Raw genomic sequence first — 13,884 nt, 5'->3', positions numbered from 1 at the left:
ACTCACTTTGGGTCAAGGAGTACTTATAAGGGACAAGGGTAACTCACTTGGGGTCTGGGAGTACTTATAAAGCGGCTATGGTAACTCACTTGGGGTCAGGGAGTACTTCTATGGGACTAGGGTAACTCACTAGCGGTCAGAGTGTACATATAAAGGGACTAGGGTAACTCACTTGGGGTCTGGGAGTACTTATAAAGGGGCTAGGATAACTCACTTCGGGTCAGGGAGTACTACTATGGGACAAAGGTAACACACTTGCGGTCAGAGAGTATATATAAAGGGGCTAGGAATACTCACTTGGGGTCAGGGAGTACTTATAAAGGGGCTAGGGTAACTTACTTTGGGTCAAGGAGTAATTATATGGGACTAGGGTAACTCACTGCGGTCAGAGATTATATATAAAGGGGCTAGGATAACTCACTTGGGGTCAGGGAGTACTTATACAGGGGCTATGGTAACTCACTTGGGGTCAGGAAGTACTTCTGTGGAACTAGTGTAACTCACTAGGGCTCTGGGAGTACATATAAAGCGGCTAGGGTAACTCACTTGGAGTCTGTGAGTACATATAAAGGGGCTAGGATAACTCACTTGGGGTCAGGGAGTACTATTATGGGACTAGGGTAACTCACTTGCGGTCAGAGAGTACATATAAAGGGGCTAGGATAACTCATTTTGGGTCAAGGAGTACTTATATGGTTCTATGGTATCTCACTTGGTGTCTGTGAGTACTTATATAAGACCAGGGTAACTCACTTGGAGCCAGGGTGTACTTATAAAGGGGTTATTGTAACTCACTTGGGGTTCGGGAGTACTTCTATGGGACTAGGGTAACTCACTTAGGGTCAGGGTGTAATTATATGGGACTAGGGTAACTCACTTGCGGTCAGAGAGTACATATAAAGGGGATAGGATAACTCACTTGTGGTCAGAGAGTACATATAAATGGGCTAGGATAACTCACTTGGGGTCAGGGAGTACTTATAAAGGAGCTATGGTAACTCACTTGGGGTCAGGGAGTACTTATAAAGGTGTTAGGATAACTCACTTTGGGTCAAGAAGTACTTATATGGGACTATGGTATCTCACTAGGTGTCTGTGAGTACTTATATGAGACTAGGGTAACTCACTTGCGTTCAGAGAGTACATATAAAGGGGATAGGATAACTCACTTCCGGTAAGAGAGTACATATAAAGGGGCTATGATAACTCACTTGGGGTCAGGGAGTAATTATAATGGGGCTATGGTAACTCACTTGGGGTCAGGGAGTACTTATAAAGGTGATATGGTAACTCACTTGGTGTCTGGGAGTACTTATAAAGGGGCTATGGTAAATCACTTGGGGTAAGGGAGTACTACTATGGGACTAAGGTAACTCACTTGGGGTCAGGGAGTGCTTATAAAGGTGATATGGTAACTCACTTGGGGTCAGGGAGTACTTCTATGGGACTAAGGTAACTGACTTGCGGTCAGAGAGTACATATAAGGAGCTAGGATAACTCACTTGGGGTCAGGGAGTACTTATAAAGGGGCTATGGTAACTCACTTGGGGTCAGGGAGTACTTATAAAGGGGCTAGGATAACTCACTTGGGGTCAGGGAGTACTTATAAAGGTGATATGGTAACTCACTTGGGGTCAGGGAGTACTTATATAGGGGCTAGGGTAACTCACTTGGGGTCAGGGAGTGCTTATAAAGGTGATATGGTAACTCACTTGGGGTCAGGTAGTACTTCTATGGGACTAGGGTAACTCACATGGGGTCTGGGAGTACATATAAAGCGGCTAGGGTAACTCACTTGGAGTCTGGGAGTACATATAAAGGGGCTAGGATAACTCACTTGGGGTCAGGGAGTACTTATAAAGGGGCTATGGTAACTCACTTGGGGTCAGGGAGTACTTATAAAGGGGTTAAAATACCTCACTTGCGGTCAGAGAGTACATATATAGGGGCTAGGATAACTCATTTTGGGTCAAGGAGTACTTATATGGTTCTATGGTATCTCACTTGGTGTCTGTGAGTACTTATATGAGACCAGGGTAACTCACTTGGAACCGGGGTGTACATATAAAGGGGTTATTGTAACTCACTTGGGGTTCGGGAGTTCTTCTATGGGACTAGGGTAACTCACTTAGGGTCAGGGTGTATTTATATGGGACTAGGGTAACTCACTTGCGGTCAGAGAGTACATATAAAGGGGATAGTATAACTCAATTGTGGTCAGAGAGTACATATAAAGGGGCTAGGATAACTCACTTGGGGTCAGGGAGTACTTATAAAGGAGCTATGGTAACTCACTTGGGGTCAGATAGTACTTCTATGGGACTAGGGTAACTCACATGGGGTCTGTGAGTACATATAAAGCGGCTAGGGTAACTCACTTGGAGTCTGGGAGTACATATAAAAGGGCTAGGATAACTCACTTGGGGTCAGGGAGTACTTAGAAAGGGGCTATGGTAACTCACTTGGGGTCAGGGAGTACTTATAAAGGTGATATGTTAACTCACTTGCTGTCTGGGAGTACTTATAAAGGGGCTATGGTAAATCACTTGGGGTCAGGGAGTACTACTATGGGACTACGGTAACTCACTTGGGGTCAGGGAGTGCTTATAAAGGTGGTATGGTAACTCACTAGGTGTCTGGGAGTATTTATAAAGGGGCTATAGTAAATCACTTGGGGTCAGGGAGTACATATAAAGGGGCTAGGATAACTCACTTGGGGTCAGGGAGTACATATAAAGGGGCTAGGATAACTCACTTGGGGTCAGGGAGTACTTATAAAGGAGCTATGGTAACTCACTTGGGGTCAGGTAGTACTTCAATGGGACTAGGGTAACTCACATGGGGTCTGGGAGTACATATGAAGCCGCTAGGGTTACTCACTTGGAGTCTGGGAGTACATATAAAGGGGCTAGTATAACTCACTTGGGGTCAGGGAGTACTTAGAAAGGGGCTATGGTAACTCGCTTGGGGTCAGGGAGTACTTATAAAGGTGTTAGAATAACTCACTTGCGGTCAGAGAGTACATATAAAGGGGCTAGGATAACTCACTTTGGGTCAAGGAGTACTTATATGGGACTATGGTATCTCACTAGGTGTCTGTGAGTACTTATATGAGACTACGGTAACTCACTTGCGTTCAGAGAGTACATATAAAGGGGATAGGAGAACTCACTTGCGGTAAGAGAGTACATATAAAGGGCTATGATAACTCACTTGGGGTCAGGGAGTACTTAGAAAGGGGCTATGGTAACTCACTTGGGGTCAGGGAGTACTTATAAAGGTGTTAGAATAACTCACTTGCGGTCAGAGAGTACATATAAAGGGGCTAGGATAACTCACTTTGGGTCAAGGAGTACTTATATGAGACTATGGTATCTCACTAGGTGTCTGTGAGTACTTATATGAAACTACGGTAACTCACTTGCGTTCAGAGCGTACATATAAAGGGGATAGGATAACTCACTTGCGGTAAGAGAGTACATATAAAGGGCTATGATAACTCACTTGGGGTCGGGGAGTAATTATAATGGGGCTATGGTAACTCACTTGGGGTCAGGGAGTACTACTATGGGACTACGGTAACTCACTTGGGGTCAGGGAGTGCTTATAAAGGTGATATGGTAACTCACTTGGGGTCAGGGAGTACTTGTATGGGACTAAGGTAACTCACTTGCGGTCAGAGAGTACATATAAGGAGCTAGGATAATTCACTTGGGGTCAGGGTGTACTACTATGGGACTACGGTAACTCACTTGGGGTCAGAGAGTACTTATAAAGGGGCTAGGGTAACTCACTTGGGGTCAGAGAGTACTTATAAAGGGGCTAGGGTAACTCACTTTGGGTCAAGGAGTACTTATAAGGGACAAGGGTAACTCACTTGGGATCTGGGAGTACTTATAAAGGGGCTATAGTAACTCACTTGGGGTCAGGGAGTACTTCTTTGGGACTAGGGTAACTCACTAGCGGCCAGAGAGTACATATAAAGGGACTAGGGTAACTCACTTGGGGTCTGGGAGTACTTATACAGGGCTAGGATAACTCACTTGGGGTAAGGGAGTACTACTATGGGACAAATGTAACACACTTGCGGTCAGAGAGTATATATAAAGAGGCTAGGAATACTCACTTGGGGTCAGGGAGTACTTATAAAGGGGCTAGGGTAACGCACTTTAGGTCAAGGAGTATATATATGGGACCATGATAACTCACTTGGTTTCAGGGAGTTCTTATATAAGGGGTTAGGGTAACTCACTTGGGGCCAGGGTGTACTTATTAAGGGGCTAGGGTAACTCACTTGGGGTCAGATAGTACATATAAACGGGCTAGGGTAATTCACTTGGGGTCAGGGAGTGCTTCTATGGGACTAGGGTAACTCACTTGCGGTCAGGGAGTGCTTATAAAGGTTATATGATAACTCTCTTGGGGTCAGGGAGTACTTATAAAGGGGCTATGGTAACTCACTAGGTGTCAGGGAGTACTTATAATGTACTAAGGTAACTCACTTGGTGTCTGGGAGTACTTATAAAGGGGCTATGGTATCTCACTTTGGGTCAACGAGTACTTATATGGGACTAGGGTAACTCACTGCGGTCAGAGAGTACATATAAGTGGGCTAGGATAACTCACTTGGGTCAGGGAGTACTTATAAAGGGGCTATGGTAACTCACTTGGGGTCAGGGAGTACTTCTATGGGAATAGGGTAACTCACTTGCGGTCAGAGAGTACATATATAGGGGCTAGGATAACTCACTTGGGGTCAGGAAGTACTACTATGGGACTAGGGTAACTCACTTGCGTACAGAGAGTACATATAAATGGGCTAGGATAACTCACTTGGGGTCAGGGAGTACTTATAAAGGTGATATGGTAACTCACTTGGGGTCAGAGAGTACTTATAAAGGGGCTAGGGTAACTCACTTTGGGTCAAGGAGTACTTATATGGGACTAGGGTAACTCATTTGGTGTCAGGGAGTACTTATAAGGAACAAGGGTAACTCACTTGGGGTCTGGGAGTACTTATAAATGGGCTAGTGTAACTCACTTGGGGTCAGGGAATACTACTATGGGACTAAGGTAACTCACTTGCGTTCAGAGAGTACATATAAAGGGGCTAGGATAACTCACTTGGGGTCAGGGAGTGCTTATAAAAGTGATATGGTAACTCACATAGGGACAGAGAGTACTTCTATGGGACTAGGGTAACTCACTTGCGATCAGAGAGTACATATAAGGAGCTAGGATAACTCACTTGGGGTCAGGGTGTACTTATAAAGGGGCTAGGGTAACTCACTTGGGGTCAGAGAGTACTTATAAAGGGGCTAGGGTAAGTCACTTTGGGTCAAGGAGTACTTATAAGGGACAAGGGTAACTCACTTGGGATCTGGGAGTACTTATAAAGGGGCTATGGTAACTCACTTGGGGTCAGGGAGTACTTCTTTGGGACTAGGGTAACTCACTAGCGGCCAGAGAGTACATATAAAGGGACTAGGGTAACTCACTTGGGGTCTGGGAGTACTTATACAGGGCTAGGATAACTCACTTGGGGTAAGGGAGTACTACTATGGGACAAAGGTAACACACTTGCGGTCAGAGAGTATATATAAAGAGGCTAGGAATACTCACTTGGGGTCAGGGAGTACTTATAAAGGGGCTAGGGTAACGCACTTTAGGTCAAGGAGTATATATATGGGACCATGGTAACTCACTTGGTTTCAGCGAGTTCTTATATAAGGGGTTAGGGTAACTCACTTGGGGCCAGGGTGTACTTATTAAGGGGCTAAGGTAACTCACTTGGGGTCAGATAGTACATATAAACGGGCTAGGGTAATTCACTTGGGGTCAGGGAGTGCTTCTATGGGACTAGGGTAACTCACTTGCGGTCAGGGAGTGCTTATAAAGGTTATATGATAACTCTCTTGGGGTCAGGGAGTACTTATAAAGGGGCTATGGTAACTCACTAGGTGTCAGGGAGTACTTATAAGGTACTAAGGTAACTCACTTGGTGTCTGGGAGTACTTATAAAGGGGCTATGGTAACTCACTTTGGGTCAACGAGTACTTATATGGGACTAGGGTAACTCACTGCGGTCAGAGAGTACATATAAATGGGCTAGGATAACTCACTTGGGTCAGGGAGTACTTATAAAGGGGCTAGTGTAACTCACTTTGGGTCAAGGAGTACTTATATGGGACTAGGGTAACTCATTGCGGTCAGAGAGTACATATAAAGGGGCTAGAATAACTCACTTGGGGTCAGGGAGTACTTATAAAGGGGCTATGGTAACTCACTTGGGGTCAGGGAGAACTACTATGGGACTAGGGTAACTCACCTGCGTTCAGAGAGTATATATAAAGAGGCTAGGATAACTCACTTGGGGTCAGGGTGTACTTATAAAGGGGCTAGTGTAACTCACTTGGGGTCAGGGAGTAATTATAATGGGGCTATGGTAACTCACTTGGGGTCGGTGAGTACTTATAAAGGTGATATGGTAACTCACTTGGGGTCAGGGAGTACTTCTATGGGACAAAGGTAACACTCTTGCGGTCAGAGAGTATATATAAAGGGGCTAGGAATACTCACTTGGGGTCAGGGTGTACTTATAAAGGGGCTAGTGTAACTCACTTGGGGTCAGGGAGTACTTCTATGGGACTAGGGTAACTCACTTGGGGTCTGGTAGTACATATAAAGGGGCTATGGTAACTCACTTGGGGTCAGGGAGTACTTCTATGGGACAAAGGTAACACTCTTGCGGTCAGAGAGTATATATAAAGGGGCTAGGAATACTCACTTGGGGTCAGGGAGTACTTATAAAGGGGCTATGGTAACTCACTTGGGGTCAGGGAGTACTTCTATGGGACAAAGGTAACACTCTTGCGGTCAGAGAGTATATATAAAGGGGCTAGGAATACTCACTTGGGGTCAGGGAGTACTTATAAAGGGGCTAGGGTAACTTACTTTGGGTCAAGGAGTACTTATATGGGACTAGGGTAACTCACTGCGGTCAGAGAGTACATATAATGGGGCTAGGATAACTCACTTGGGGTCAGGGAGTACATATAAAGGGCCTATGGTAACTCACTTGGGGTCAGGAAGTACTTCTATGGGACTAGGGTAACTCACTTGGGCTCTGGGAGTACATATAAAGTGGCTAGGGTAACTCACTTGGAGTCTGTGAGTACATATAAAGGGGCTAGGATAACTCACTTGGGGTCAGGGTGTACTTATAAAGGGGCTAGTGTAACTCACTTGGGGTCAGGGAGTAATTATAATGGGGCTATGGTAACTCACTTGGGGTCGGTGAGTACTTATAAAGGTGATATGGTAACTCACTTGGGGTCAGGGAGTACTTCTATGGGACTAAGGAAACTCACTTGCGGTCAGAGAGTACATATAAGGAGCTAGGATAACTCACTTGGGGTCAGGGAGTGCTTATAAAGGTGATATGGTAACTCACTTGGGGTCAGGGAGTACTTCTATGGGACTAAGGTAACTCACTTGCGGTCAGAGAGTACATATAAGGAGCTAGGATAACTCACTTGGGGTCAGGGTGTACTTATAAAGGGACTAGGGTAACTCACTTGGTGTCAGGGAGTACTTCTATGGGACTAGGGTAACTCACTTGCGGTCAGAGAGTACATATAAAGGGGCTAGGATAACTCACTTGGGGTCAGGGTGTACTTATAAAGGGGCTAGTGTAACTCACTTGGGGTCAGGGAGTACTTCTATGGGACTAGGGTAACTCACTTGGGGTCTGGTAGTACATATAAAGGGGCTAGGATAACTCACTTGGGGTCAGGGAGTACTTATAAAGGGGCTATGGTAACTCACTTGGGGTCAGGAAGTACTACTATGGGACTAGGGTAACTCACTTGCATTCAGAGAGTACATATAAAGGGACTAGGGTAACTCACTTGGGGTCTGGGAGTACTTATAAAGGGGCTAGGATAACTCACTTGGGGTCAGGGAGTACTTATAAAGGTGATATGGTAACTCACTTGGGGTCAGGGAGTACTTATATAGGGGCTAGGGTAACTCACTTGGGGTCAGGGAGTGCTTATAAAGGTGATATAGTAACTCACTTGGGGTCAGGTAGTCCTTCTATGGACTAGGGTAACACACATGGGGTCTGGGAGTACATATAAAGCGGCTAGGGTAACTCACTTGGAGTCTGGGAGTACATATAAAGGGGCTAGGATAACTCACTTGGGGTCAGGGAGTACTTATAAAGGGGCTATGGTAACTCACTTGGGGTCAGGGAGTACTTATAAAGGGGTTAGAATACCTCACTTGCGGTCAGAGAGTACATATATAGGGGCTAGGATAACTCATTTTGGGTCAAGGAGTACTTATATGGTTCTATTGTATCTCACTTGGTGTCTGTGAGTACTTATATGAGACCAGGGTAACTCACTTGGAGCCGGGGTGTACTTATAAAGGGGTTATTGTAACTCACTTGGGGTTCGGGAGTACTTCTATGGGACTAGGGTAACTCACTTAGGGTCAGGGTGTATTTATATGGGACTAGGGTAACTCACTTGCGGTCAGAGAGTACATATAAAGGGGATAGGATAACTCACTTGTGGTCAGAGAGTACATATAAAGGGGCTAGGATAACTCACTTGGGGTCAGGGAGTACTTATAAAGGAGCTATGGTAACTCACTTGGTGTCAGGTAGTACTTCTATGGGACTAGGGTAACTCACATGGGGTCTGGGAGTACATATAAAGCGGCTAGGGTAACTCACTTGGAGTCTGGGAGTACATATAAAGGGGCTATGGTAACTCACTTGGGGTCAGGGAGTACTTATAAAGGTGTTAGGATAACTCACTTTGGGTCAAGAAGTACTTATTTGGGACTATGGTATCTCACTAGGTGTCTGTGAGTACTTATATGAGACTAGGGTAACTCACTTGCGTTCAGAGAGTACATATAAAGGGGATAGGATAACTTACTTTGGGTCAAGGAGTACTTATATGGGACTAGGGTAACTCAATGCGGTCAGAGGGTACATATAAAGGGGCTAGGATAACTCACTTGGGGTCAGGGAGTACATATAAAGGGGCTATGGTAACTCACTTGGGGTCAGGGAGTACTTATAAAGGTGATATGGTAACTCACTTGGTGTCTGGGAGTACTTATAAAGGGGCTATGGTAAATCACTTGGGGTCAGGGAGTACTACTATGGGACTACGGTAACTCACTTGGGGTCAGGGAGTGCTTTTAAAGGTGATATGGTAACTCACTTGGGGTCAGGGAGTACTTCTATGGGACTAAGGTAACTCACTTGCGGTCAGAGAGTACATATAAGGAGCTAGGATAACTCACTTGGGGTCAGGGTGTACTTATAAAGGGGCTAGGATAACTCACTTGGTGTCAGGGAGTACTTATAAAGGTGATATGGTAACTCACTTGGTGTCTGGGAGTACTTATAAAGGGGCTATGGTAAATCACTTGGGGTCAGGGAGTACTACTATGGGACTACGGTAACTCACTTGGGGTCAGGGAGTGCTTTTAAAGGTGATATGGTAACTCACTTGGGGTCAGGGAGTACTTCTATGGGACTAAGGTAACTCACTTGCGGTCAGAGAGTACATATAAGGAGCTAGGATAACTCACTTGGGGTCAGGGTGTACTTATAAAGGGGCTAGGGTAACTCACTTGGTGTCAGGGAGTACTTATAAGGGACTAGGGTAATTCACTTGGGGTCAGGGAGTACTTCTATGGGACTAGGGTAACTCACTTGCGGTCAGAGAGTACATATAAAGGGGCTAGGATAACTCACTTGTGGTCAGGGAGTGCTTATAAAGGTGATATGATAACTCACTTGGGGTCAGAGAGTAATTCTATGGGACTAGGGTAACTCACTTGCGGTCAGAGAGTACATATAAAGGGGCTAGGATAACTCACTTAGGGTCAGGGTGTACTTATAAAGGGGCTAGTGTAACTCACTTGGGGTTAGGGAGTACTTCTATGGGCCTAGGGTAACTCACTTGGGGTCTGGGAGTACATATAAAGGGGCTAGGATAACTCACTTGGGGTCAGGGAGTACGTATAAAGGGGCTATGGTAACTCACTTGGGGTCAGGAAGTACTACTATGGGACTAGGGTAACTCACTTGCGTTCAGAGAGTACATATAAAGGGACTAGGGTAACTCACTTGGGGTCTGGGAGTACTTACAAAGGGGCTAGGATAACTCACTTGGGGTCAGGGAGTACTTATAAAGGTGATATGGTAACTCACTTGGGGTCAGGGAGTACTTATAAAGGGGCTAGTGTAACTCACTTTGGGTCAAGGAGTACTTATATGGGACTAGGGTAACTCATTGCGGTCAGAGAGTACATATAAAGGGGCTAGGATAACTCACTTGGGGTCAGGGAGTACTTATAAAGGGGCTATGGTAACTCACTTGGGGTCAGGGAGAACTACTATGGGACTAGGGTAACTCACCTGCGTTCAGAGAGTATATATAAAGAGGCTAGGATAACTCACTTGGGGTCAGGGAGTACTTATAAAGGTGATATAATAACTCACTTGGGGACAGAGAGTACTTATAAAGGGGCTAGGGTAACTCACTTTGGGCCAAGGAGTACTTATAAGGGACAAGGGTAACTCACTTGGGGTCTGCGAGTACTTATAAAGGGGCTATGGTAACTCACTTGGGGTCAGGGAGTACTTCTATGGGACAAAGGTAACACACTTGCGGTCAGAGAGTATATATAAAGGGGATAGGAATACTCACTTGGGGTCAGGGAGTACTTATAAAGGGGCTAGGATAACTTACTTTGGGTCAAGGAGTACTTATATGGGACTAGGGTAACTCAATGCGGTCAGAGGGTACATATAAAGGGGCTAGGATAACTCACTTGGGGTCAGGGAGTACATATAAAGGGGCTATGGTAACTCACTTGGGGTCAGGAAGTACTATTATGGGACTAGGGTAACTCACTTGCGGTCAGAGAGTACATATAAAGGGGCTAGGATAACTCATTTTGGGTCAAGGAGTACTTATATGGTTCTATGGTATCTCACTTGGTGTCTGTGAGTACTTATATGAGACCAGGGTAACTCACTTGGAGCCGGGGTGTACTTATAAAGGGGTTATTGTAACTCACTTGGGGTCCGGGAGTACTTCTATGGGAATAGGGTAACTCACTTAGGGTCAGGGTGTATTTATATGGGACTAGGGTAACTCACTTGCGGTCAGAAAGTACATATAAAGTGGATAGGATAACTCACTTGTGGTCAGAGAGTACATATAAAGGGGCTAGGATAACTCACTTGGGGTCAGGGAGTACTTATAAAGGAGCTATGGTAACTCACTTGGGGTCAGGTAGTACTTCAATGGGACTAGGGTAACTCACATGGGGTCTGGGAGTACATATGAAGCGGCTAGGGTTACTCACTTGGAGTCTGGGAGTACATATAAAGGGGCTAGTATAACTCACTTGGGGTCAGGGAGTACTTAGAAAGGGGCTATGGTAACTCACTTGGGGTCAGGGAGTACTTATAAAGGTGTTAGAATAACTCACTTGCGGTCAGAGAGTACATATAAAGGGGCTAGGATAACTCACTTTGGGTCAAGGAGTACTTATATGGGACTATGGTATCTCACTAGGTGTCTGTGAGTACTTATATGAGACTACGGTAACTCACTTGCGTTCAGAGAGTACATATAAAGGGGATAGGAGAACTCACTTGCGGTAAGAGAGTACATATAAAGGGCTATGATAACTCACTTGGGGTCAGGGAGTACTTAGAAAGGGGCTATGGTAACTCACTTGGGGTCAGGGAGTACTTATAAAGGTGTTAGAATAACTCACTTGCGGTCAGAGAGTACATATAAAGGGGCTAGGATAACTCACTTTGGGTCAAGGAGTACTTATATGGGACTATGGTATCTCACTAGGTGTCTGTGAGTACTTATATGAGACTACGGTAACTCACTTGCGTTCAGAGCGTACATATAAAGGGGATAGGATAACTCACTTGCGGTAAGAGAGTACATATAAAGGGCTATGATAACTCACTTGGGGTCGGGGAGTAATTATAATGGGGCTATGATAACTCACTTGGGGTCAGGGAGTACTACTATGGGACTACGGTAACTCACTTGGGGTCAGGGAGTGCTTATAAAGGTGATATGGTAACTCACTTGGGGTCAGGGAGTACTTGTATGGGACTAAGGTAACTCACTTGCGGTCAGAGAGTACATATAAGGAGCTAGGATAATTCACTTGGGGTCAGGGTGTACTACTATGGGACTACGGTAACTCACTTGGGGTCAGAGAGTACTTATAAAGGGGCTAGGGTAACTCACTTGGGGTCAGAGAGTACTTATAAAGGGGCTAGGGTAACTCACTTTGGGTCAAGGAGTACTTATAAGGGACAAGGGTAACTCACTTGGGATCTGGGAGTACTTCTTTAGGACTAGGGTAACTCACTAGCGGCCAGAGAGTACATATAAAGGGACTAGGGTAACTCACTTGGGGTCTGGGAGTACTTATACAGGGCTAGGATAACTCACTTGGGGTAAGGGAGTACTACTATGGGACAAAGGTAACACACTTGCGGTCAGAGAGTATATATAAAGAGGCTAGGAATACTCACTTGGGGTCAGGGAGTACTTATAAAGGGGCTAGGGTAACGCACTTTAGGTCAAGGAGTATATATATGGGACCATGGTAACTCACTTGGTTTCAGGGAGTTCTTATATAAGGGGTTAGGGTAACTCACTTGGGGCCAGGGTGTACTTATTAAGGGGCTAGGGTAACTCACTTGGGGTCAGATAGTACATATAAACGGGCTAGGGTAATTCACTTGGGGTCAGGGAGTGCTTCTATGGGACTAGGGTAACTCACTTGCGGTCAGGGAGTGCTTATAAAGGTTATATGATAACTCTCTTGGGGTCAGGGAGTACTTATAAAGGGGCTATGGTAGCTCACTAGGTGTCAGGGAGTACTTATAAGGTACTAAGGTAACTCACTTGGTGTCTGGGAGTACTTATAAAGGGGCTATGGTAACTCACTTTGGGTCAACGAGTACTTATATGGGACTAGGGTAACTCACTGCGGTCAGAGAGTACATATAAATGGGCTAGGATAACTCACTTGGGTCAGGGAGTACTTATAAAGGTGATATGGTAACTCACTTGGGGTCAGAGAGTACTTATAAAGGGGCTATGGTAACTCACTTGGGGTCAGGGAGTACTTCTATGGGAATAGGGTAACTCACTTGCGGTCAGAGAGTACATATATAGGGGCTAGGATAACTCACTTGGGGTCAGGGAGTACTTATAAAGGGGCTATGGTAACTCACTTGGGGTCAGGAAGTACTACTATGGGACTAGGGTAACTCACTTGCGTACAGAGAGTACATATAAATGGGCTAGGATAACTCACTTGGGGTCAGGGAGTACTTATAAAGGTGATATGGTAACTCACTTGGGGTCAGAGAGTACTTATAAAGGGGCTAGGGTAACTCACTTTGGGTCAAGGAGTACTTATATGGGACTAGGGTAACTCATTTGGTGTCAGGGAGTACTTATAAGGAACAAGGGTAACTCACTTGGGGTCTGGGAGTACTTATAAATGGGCTAGTGTAACTCACTTGGGGTCAGGGAATACTACTATGGGACTAGGGTAACTCACTTGCGTTCAGAGAGTACATATAAAGGGGCTAGGATAACTCACTTGGGGTCAGGGAGTGCTTATAAAAGTGATATGGTAACTCACTTAGGGACAGAGAGTACTTCTATGGGACTAGGGTAACTCACTTGCGATCAGAGAGTACATATAAGGAGCTAGGATAACTCACTTGGGGTCAGGGTGTACTTATAAAGGGGCTAGGGTAACTCACTTGGGGTCAGAGAGTACATATAAAGGGGC

The sequence above is a fragment of the Prorops nasuta genome, unplaced genomic scaffold (genome assembly GCF_024137725.1).
Source record: "Prorops nasuta isolate Cenicafe-Biocafe unplaced genomic scaffold, Cenicafe_Pnas_1.2 PNAS00040, whole genome shotgun sequence".
Taxonomy (NCBI): domain Eukaryota; kingdom Metazoa; phylum Arthropoda; class Insecta; order Hymenoptera; family Bethylidae; genus Prorops; species Prorops nasuta.
This window is presented reverse-complemented; position numbering follows the sequence as displayed.